The sequence below is a fragment of the Rhagoletis zephyria genome, unplaced genomic scaffold (genome assembly GCF_001687245.7).
Source record: "Rhagoletis zephyria isolate East Lansing unplaced genomic scaffold, Rhagoletis_zephyria_1.1 Rzeph_scaffold_02070, whole genome shotgun sequence".
Taxonomy (NCBI): Eukaryota; Metazoa; Arthropoda; class Insecta; order Diptera; family Tephritidae; genus Rhagoletis; species Rhagoletis zephyria.
Genome location: NW_016159154.1, coordinates 71350 through 81411, shown reverse-complemented (window position 1 = coordinate 81411; position 10062 = coordinate 71350). Strand labels below are relative to the sequence as shown.

General features: G+C 32.1%; 1 protein-coding gene across 1 annotated transcript in view; it reads left to right on the top strand.

Moving 5' to 3' along the window:
- The first annotated feature begins 1712 nt into the window (after positions 1 to 1712).
- The window catches only part of LOC108365945 (mucin-17), a 57704-nt gene continuing 49354 nt past the window's right edge, over positions 1713 to 10062 (top strand). Inside the window, 1 exon segment of the mRNA XM_017620174.1 lies at positions 1713 to 1745. The gene's annotated coding sequence lies outside the window, so the exon portion shown is untranslated.

Below are 10062 nucleotides of genomic sequence, written 5' to 3'. Positions count from 1 at the left end.
AATTTGGTCGCATAGGTTTTGTTTGTGGCATTCAAAATACGTAATTTCGATTAAAAACTCATGCCCACCACTATACCACTACTATATATATGACTTTTAACCTGCCACAAATCAGATATTGACTCTTAAAATTCATTTAATTGTAAAGCTTAATAAACTGCGAGATTTTACCATACGTCTCCGTAGAAAAAATATCTCTATTTAACTTGCCAAATAGAGCGTAAAGTTGTCGTGAAGTTTTCTTCGATTTAGTTCCAATGGATTTTGTGCAAGGCGAAAAAGTCTCGCTAAATAACTTTCACGTAGACTATTTACGGGAGTCTCTCCTATAGCTTTATTGAGTGTTTGCAAAAGATTTGAGTGTAAGTCTCGAGTTTTTTATGNAGAAGTTCTGGCTTAAAAAAATTTAATCTCGTTGCACACCCATAGGTTAAGCTCTTTACAGGGCAATTCTGAGTAACTGCCATACCTAAACAAAAGCGTCAGCGTAGGCTGGCTGTCAAAAAATTCTCTTGCCCATACAATTTGTATGAAGCATACGCGGCGTCAACGCTGAGCGGTTGGAAAATCCGATTTTGACAGGGCGTTAGTGTTGAAGTTGGCTGCAGAAACTGTCATTTTCGTGTTACATACCAACAAACCTATGCTTATTGTTGGTGTTATGGTGTTATTTCTGCATTTGACGAAGCGTTGACACTTTTGTTTAAGTATGGCACTTCGGCGCTAACGCTAGGCGTCGGAAACCGCTCCGCTTAACGGCCTTGTTTAAGTATGGCAGTAAGATAGTAAAAACTTTTATAAGTCCCTAAATTTTAAAATTAAGCTTCTCAAAATCTAGACACCTGAAATTTTACAGAAAAAACTTCTATAATTTCAAGACTTTAGGAGATAAGAAATGTTGTGTTTAAGATTGAAAGAAATGATTTTTTTTTTACTGATTTAAGCCCAATTATATACTTTGGTGTAAATTTTAATAAATTTGGTCGACTTTCGGGCTTCTGTGGTGCGGAGCACTTGTTTTTACGGCCAGGGAATGGTTTTTTATCTAGGTTAAAAAATTTATATTTTTTCTATACAAAGAAGGCTCACACTAATGCACATGCCTGCATAAATATTTATGTATGAATTTCATATAGTAATATGTTTTATTTTAATAGTATTAATTTTTATTCTCGCATTACACTTTCACGCTATGATCGCATATTTTTAATTGCAAACAATAATGAAACTTAATACTATTTACTGTATTCTGACATGAAGAGGGCAAACAACAAACTGCCTCTACAGTGCTCCGTATATGGTTATTTTTATGCGAATATTTATGTATGTGTGTTGTATTGAAGATTTAAACAAATATGAGCTATTGATTTTTCTTGCATCAAATATTTTAAGATTTTTCAATTGTTATTATACTGAAGTGGTTGGTTGTTCATTTGCTAACATTTGTATATATGCAAGTTTATGAGTGTTTCTTGAATACTTGCTGGCAATTAGTAAACTAAGTAACCAAATTAATAACTGCAAAGTCGCAAAATATTTTTTTAACTAGCCGCAGATACTTTAGGTTACGTATACGACCTGTCACTCTAATAATATTTAACACTCTTACTACACAGTGCACGCATTCTTCAAGCCAACGAAAATTGTTCGCTGACCCTATTAAATTTGTTGTTAAATGTATTTTCTAATAAGCGATTTTTTTCTTTTTTGCAGATTTTTACATATGGCGAGAATAATATAAAAAGGTAAATATAAATGATTCAACGTTTAACTATTTTCCTTTCAATTTCAATCTGAAGCAGTTATCGGGTCATCCCAAATTGAGAAAAAAAAACGTTTCCATTCGAAATCTTCTACGATTTCATTTTCTCATTTGAAACCAAGCATTTCTGCTAAGCATATTTTCTCCACTTTAGCAGCTCTAATTAAAAAAATTTGTCAAATGTCACAAACTAAGCCACGCACAGTTTGCATCCAGATCTGCATCGGTTTGCGCTGCTCGTCTGGGGAAGAACAAAAGTCGTCTTTGACAAATTAATGACAGCTATACTAACCGCAACAACAACGGTGAGGACACTGACGACTACTACGACGACGACGACGACGACGACGACTCGTTGTCGATGACAAAGCCACTCACTGCACAGATATCTGCCTTGCTGCCTTCGCATTCACAAATGAATTGCGCATACGCCCCTACATTGACGCAATCATTATCGTCAGTATCATCAACGCAGTCACTGTCACTTTCGCACATGTATGTGTGTGACGTTGCACGTGAAGTGTGTCGTTGTTCAGTGATTATACTTGTAACGTGTTTTGTCGCATTATTTCCTCACGTTTTATTAACATGCATTTATTTAGCGATTGAAACGGAAAGCCTGGAGAAGCGAAGTATGTAGTACTATGTATTAAAAAACAATTTGACAAGGGAGAAGAAATGGCATATGTTGCGTGGATATAATATTAGTTAAATTAATTACATCCGTTTTCAAACTTACAGGATGTCTGCGCCATACATCGGTTTAAAATGCAGTGATGCAGGAATTTTTTTTTTACAATGACAGGCTTGGAATTGAATGCAGTTTTTACATTTGCACCGATGTATTGCTAGAGGTATAACTTAAAATATAAAAAAAAAATTGAGAGTTGCCACCTGTTTGAAATTATCAGTTTAAGTAAATTAATAAGACAACGTAAATATTACAACGTGGCTCTCAAGAGAAAGAAAAAAGAATTTATGGAAGGTTTCCAGCTTTTTGCAAATTTTAATCAAATTTAATTGATAAGATAAATTAAATATTCCATAACGGGTATCAACCTAAAGTGCTTTATGAAATTTTACTGCCGAAAACTTTTTAATCAGGGTGGCAACCCCAATATAGGCATGAATCTAAAGAGGTTTTTTAAAAAAGTTTACCTTCGGAAATATTTTTAAAGATATAGATAAAGCTTGATAATAAAGGAAAAATATGGGTATTCTAAGCCAACCTAAGTCGAACTAAAGTTGCTTGTGCTTCAAACAAAGGGTGGACTGATTCCGTAGCACAAACTGTCTTCAAGCAAATATACCGATGGAGCCACGTCACACACAAGTGGTATAGCAATTTGTTTAAACAATAACTTATTGAGTCATCAGTATCATGCACCCTTGATATGACAGCCAATATTGTCAACAAAATTTCCTCAATGAAATGTTCTTTCATATCTGTGCATAATTATATAATGTTCTGGTTTTGAGGATCCAATAGCCTGTAAGACTTAAGTAAATAAATAAAAATAATTATATTAAAGAAAAAACAAAGTGAATGGTAAGAATATTTAAAATATTTTTAAAGTCAAAATGTTTCTATTAATTTTTTATAAAAATATTGATCATGCTATAACCACAACTATACTCGCTAAAAACGGTATTTTCCGCCACAAGGAATTCATGGTTATGTACTATATGTAAAAAATAGCAAAAATATTTGCAAGTAATTTATAAGCAAAAAACAAACCCGACTTCCATTCTAATATACAAATTTAAGATTATTGTTGATTTCTTCATGATCCAATGATCAGATTTACACCAAGCTAGAATGGGACGGGACCACCTGTGAGGTAACACCTTTCCTTTAAAACGAATTATAGAAATCGGTAAACGTGGCCCAAAGTTATGCGGTAACACACATAAAAAAAAAATTATATATATTTCGACGAATTTATAACCTTCTCCTTTTTGTGAAGTCGGTTAAAAATCATGCCGATTCATGAGCTGCATACACGAAAATTTTTTATTGATTCAAGAAAAAGTGTGAACTTTCGAAAAAAAAAATTTGGATTTTCCTCAAGTTTGCTATTAAGTTTAAAAGTTTAACTAATATGGTTATGGTTATAATATGAAAATATTTTTATGAAAAACTATCCCAGACACGCTAATTTGATAAACATTGTGAATGCTTAAAAAAATCACCATTCGTACAGTTTTGACCACCGTGAATTTGTAATTGTCTGTGCTGGTGATTTTCAGAGCAAACTGTAGCCAAAAACATTACAAATAAGTACAGTAACTAAAAATGTCTTTTGTATTTGTTTATAAGTTATGAATATGGAACGTTCCATGTCAAACAAAACGTGGTGGAGACAGATAATAACCGGGCTTCTGAGGCTTGATTTTTCAAAATATCGTCCGCCATATTGTACCCGCCCATTTTGAATATCGAAAATCTGATGCTAGATTCGTGATCAGCGACCCAAAAACACCCGAACAATAAGTTTCCAAGTGATGCCAATTGATTTTCAAAATAGCTGGTAACGGTTTTCATAAACTGGGTGACTAATTTATGTACGTATTTACTGATATAAGCGTCGCAGCATTTACGTAATACTGAATTTCCATTTATCATGGAAAAGTCAAAATCGAACGTATGTACATGGCGTATGAGTTACCTAGACGAGATGAAAATGTTACTCATACGCCATGTACTTACTTTCGAATTTACCTTCTCCGAATATAAATGGTAGATCCAACATGGATCCACAATTTTGAATTTTTTAAATTTGATTTCAGATTCATAATCAGCGACCTTAAAAACCCCAAACTATAAAATTTTAAGCGAATCCAATCGATTTTTATTTTTTTTCCGCCATATTGGGTCCACCATTTTGAACTTTTCCAATCTTATTTCTGATTCGTAATCAGCCATCCGAATATAATTTTAAGTTAGTTGTAAAGTGGTGCCGGAGTCATGCAGACGTTATCGGGAGTTTGTTTTCTTTACAAGTTTCTATTAAAATATCCCTATATAAAAATTACTTTCAATACACTTTTTTTCTGAACTCCGCAGATCCTTTTTCGTAGGATAAATAAAAGGAAGATCGAAATTTTATGTTATCATTTTGAAGTTATGCCTGACGGTGTTCGAATATGGGACCACTTACAGCAGACTATGTAAACAAATATGAAATATAATAAAATAAAGTAAATAACAAATAAATAAATAAACAAAACATTAAAAAATAAGAAAATATTTTGTTTTTCTTATTGATATTTTATGTCCAAAAGTAATTAGCCTCAAGTTAGTTGACATCTAATTCAGAGGTAACCAGTTCCCACTATTATTCCGGCCATCGCCCTTCAAATGAGTTAGTTACGGCCAAAGGAAAAAGTTAATAAACCTTACCACTAGTCGACTGCTACTTAGTTAATAGTTAGCTACAAACTAGTCCCATTTCCTGCAGGGTCGCGACAGCGCAGTATGTAACATACTCATGCAAGGCATATTGAAACAAATACCGTGAAAATTGCAAAATTTAGAGTTACACATGCTAAAGTTTAGCCCGTAGCAATGAAACAACAAATACCGAAAACATTTAATACATATTTTACTCTACATATGTACATACATATGTATGCATGTACGAATATATCGTTGCATTTGAAAGAAAATGCTCATGAGACTTTGAGCAAAGCGCCATTTGGGTAGGATCTATGTACGTATCTTGGAAGTAAAGTTTTAATATATTTTCATTCATTAATTACATGTGTCACACGAAAACTAAAATTCGTTTATGTGCCACATACATAAGTACATATCGCTAGCTGAGAGTGAAAAATTGCTTAGTCCACATTTTATGAATACTCATATTTTGATATGGAAAGCGGGGGATATTAAAAATGCATCGTTTCGATTAAGGTTATTGTTTCATTTTTTTCTCGTTTATATTCGATGAAAGGCAAATTTGCTAAGTTCATAAGAGGCAACGAAAATCTGAAAAAAAAAACATAATAATACGAAGTCCTTTAATAACGGTCGAATTCCTCTAATTCGTATGGAGTTTAGCTTTGCTTTAAACACGCAAAATGTAGTATTCCAAGATTTGCGAAATTCTTGTAGGAAATGGTTATAATAAGTTTTTTGCACTTAGCAGCTATGCGCTGTAAGCTACCCTGCAGGAAATGGGACTAGTTTGTAGCCAACTATTAACTAACTAGCAGTCGACTAGTGATAACTATTTATTAACTATTTCCTTTGGCCGTAACTAACTCTTCTGAAGGGCGATGGCCGCAAAATAGTGAGAACTGGTTTCCTCTGCATTAGATGTCAACTAACTTGTAGCTAACTACTTTTGGACATAAAATATCTATTAGAAAAAATAAATAATTTCTTATTTTTTACTTTTTTTATTTATTTTTTATTTATTTTTTATTACAAACTAAAAAAAAAACTCACTGTAAACGTCAACGAAAGTGATGTATAGTGGTTAATATTCAATTCAACTTCGCGCATATTAAAATAAAGCAAAACGACATCCGTGAAAGGCCGATTTCGTAGTAATCTTTAGTTGTATGAATATAATTTTGACCAAATTTTAAGGCTTTTTGCACTCATTCATTTCAAAATAAGCATTAATATCTTATGGAATAAAATGGGAAAAACCATTTCCAAAGGAAATTTAAAAAACTCGACGATTTATTTTTAAAATTGCACTCCTTGTAAGAAAAAACTCGCAAAAACCGTTACCAAAAAAAATCAGACCCAAAAAATTAAAGATTTGATGAAAATTTTCTTAACATTCTAAGCTCGGTATAAAAATTTAAAATTTTATTTTGATGGTTTTGGTTAAAGCACGCACTATATTTTTATAAAAGAAGTAACAAACAAATGTAACTTAAATACATACCTTGCAAATATTAAAAAAAAAGTCATCATATAATCAGTTTTGCTATATAGTGTATATAAGGTGATCGTGTTTTCTTCTTATTACTTGACACCACAATCATTTGTCGGTTTGAGCTGAGAAAATAAAAAGATTTCACGGGCGTGACCAACATAATCGGTTCTTTTTTTGAAAATAGAAGCAATTCGCACATATTTCGCTGTATCATAGCGTTACTTTCGTCAGCTTTTTTACATTGTCCAAGATGTGTTTTCCTTCAAAAAATAACTATTTTGTGTATTTTGTGAAAATATTTAGTACTTGCCCGAAAAATTTTAAAATTACGCCGTTACAATGCTAACGAATTTTTCTCTCCACTGACGGATTAAACAATATAAAAAAGGTAACAGACAATGAAAATCAGTCTTGTAAATTAAAAAAAAAATTAACCTCTCATATGGGTTTGTAAATGGTACAACTTAAAGTAAAAAAATATCTGATTTTGAGATAAATTTCAGAATTTTGGCTTTCAGTCTTGAAAGTAAGATTTATTTACTATTACTTACTAGAAAAAATACAGTCATACTCTTTAGTTTCTTTTCGTTTCATTCGGTATCGATTACCGTGGAATGAGCCATATCTACGGTGTGATACATTCAAAACTTTAAGATCCTCACAATATACAACTAAGCCGATTGGTTGAATGTCAGAGTATAAATACGTGAAAAAGAGCCAAATTGGTATGCTGAAATATGAAAAAATAAATGTCCACAATGTAAAAACTTTATCAAAGTATCGTCAAAACTAGAACTCAGCAACGATAAAGAAATCATAACAAAAAGGATGAAATCAGAAACACTAACAATGTGGGGAAGCAAAAGAAATACCCAGAAGTTGAAATGGCTACCACTTCCAATGAAACACCTACTAGATAGTAGTTATATACATATGTATGTATGCATGACAAAGCACAAGGGGCAAAGGATAAAGAACACAAGAAAGTTTGTATGAAACGACTAGGACGTAACGAACATACATACGAACATACAACAAAATACATACGCAACATATGTACTAGCGTAAGATTCGATGAGCTGCTCAAAAATATTCGAGGAATTTGAGGAAGGGTGAAAAAGATAGCCCCATACATACATATGTATGCATGTATTTAAGCTTATTGTGACCTTTTCCGAATTGCAATGCAACTGACAAAAACAGAATCAACCACAAGTAGATACTCTTTGAGGCATCAACATCTGAGGATACACAAGCATAGAACAGGAACGTGATTGGAATATGACAGTGAACTTAAGTGGCCTGAATACGTAGATAGTGAATGACCAAGGCTTAAGAAGGAGGCTATCGAGCGGGAAGGAGAGATCAAAAACAAACCGGAATTAGACCAATGCCAGTAAATATGGATTTAAGTGCTAAAGAACGATTTTATGCTATAGATGCTATAAACGCCACGTATGGTGCTTCGTCTTTTTTATGCTCGCCAAGTTCAAACGACAAATGAAATTCACATTAGAATGAAAGTGACAAAAGTAATGGCCAATTTGAGCGCGCAGGAAGTAAGTGAATAGTGCATTGAAAGAAATTTAAGCAAAAAAGGACAGGAACAGTGTGTGAGATGCTTAGAAATGTAAGAAAATGCAAAGGCAGTGGTAAATAAGCGACGAAATTCGCAATTCGTTCACTTTGTGCTTTCAAAAGAGAATTTAAAAAAAAGGTGCAAACTTAAGAAATTTACTATTTCTATTTTTTTTAACCCGGTAAACATATTAGGGTGCATATATATTAGGGTGCCTTTTTTCGGCGACTATTTTTTTTGCACTCCCACCTCGAAACTTTGTGATAAATTGCTAAACAAAACTTTTAATGTTAATATTCCGTTCAAAGTACACGTAAACTTTGAGTTTTTTTCTTCAAAAGTCTACAGCTCCGAGGAATTTTATGGTGTAATCCTGGTCAATGATGGGGTTTATTCAGAATTGAATGCTCTACAAAAGTGTCCATTGCAGCGAGGTAGTACGGGCCACTAAACCCAATTTTTTCATGAAATTCTCGTTTTTTGCCTCTATCTCGTAGATAACAAGAGCTACAGAAATGTAATTATTTTCTTTATTATCTTTATTTTCTTTAAAAAAAAAACATTTTCTTAAATACTGTTTTATTTTTGTTATTTAAAAAAGTTGAATATTTTTTTATTTCGTTAAATTTATAGGAACTTGTTTTACTTTTTTCTTTTTTCCTTTAATTGTTGTTATAATGTTAGCCTTAATTGTTAAAGAAAATTTTTTTTATTTAGTTTTTCTTTTAATTTAATTCAATTTCTAGATTAAGTTTTAAAAATAAATCTATATTTTTTTATTTCATTTAATTTTTAGGTTCTTATTTTACTTCTTCATTTTTTAATTTAAATACTTTTTTTAATATTTCGATTTCATTGTTATAAAAAGAAAAACATTTTGTTAATTTCTGTTAATTTTTAGATACTTATTTTTGAATATTTTGTCTAGTTTTCTTTAAGATTTTATTGTTTTAAAGAGAAAAATATCTCTTTTTAATTAAGTTAATTTTCATAAAACTTTCTGTGAAGAGACAAACAGAATAACGCTTAGAGCTCCTCATTCAATTAGCCTTGCGAAAAAAGCAGAAAAAATTTTCAATTGTCTTACGAAAGGATTTCGTCTTCCGAAAGACTGTGATGTGTTGGAAAATAATTGCCAGCATTTTACCATACCTATTGAGGTAGCTATCTTAATCTAACCCAATCCAGAGACCTTTCCTCCCGAGGATATAGCCTTACCTGCCAAGTCGACGCAACTCTTCTTCTAAATTCTTGTGCCAACGGTTTAATCAGGAGACCTTCACTGCCATCACCATCAAAATTTCAAAGTCTTTAGCTAAAATAATTATGTTGTTACTTGTTTTATTTTTGATTTTGTGCTCTGCAATAACCGCAAATATGCTTACACACAGTGTGTGTAAATATTTTAATCCCGATTTTTTCTAGTATTTGGTTTCTTTACTTTTCCATTGAAGATTTTTCAAACTACAGGATTTTTTTTTTAATTAATTTCGATAAAAGTCGTAATGGGTTGCCACCCTTGCACATTTGTAAGTCTATAATTATTTGTAAACAATAGCAGTTCTATATTGCACATAATTTTCCTATATTCCGTTACAAAAAATATTTTAGATACTTTTTGGTCCTCCACACTTCAATTTATCAAGAAACGTGCTCAAGGTATATACTTTGCTGCCAGAAGTGCTTCAGAATGAGTTCGCTTCTCAAAATATTAGAAAGAAATTTAAGGAAATACATAGTATACAACTTCCTACGTTCCTTGATTACCTTCAATACGAAAACCTGAAAGACAAAATAAAAAACAGAAGCAAACCAATCGAACAGCA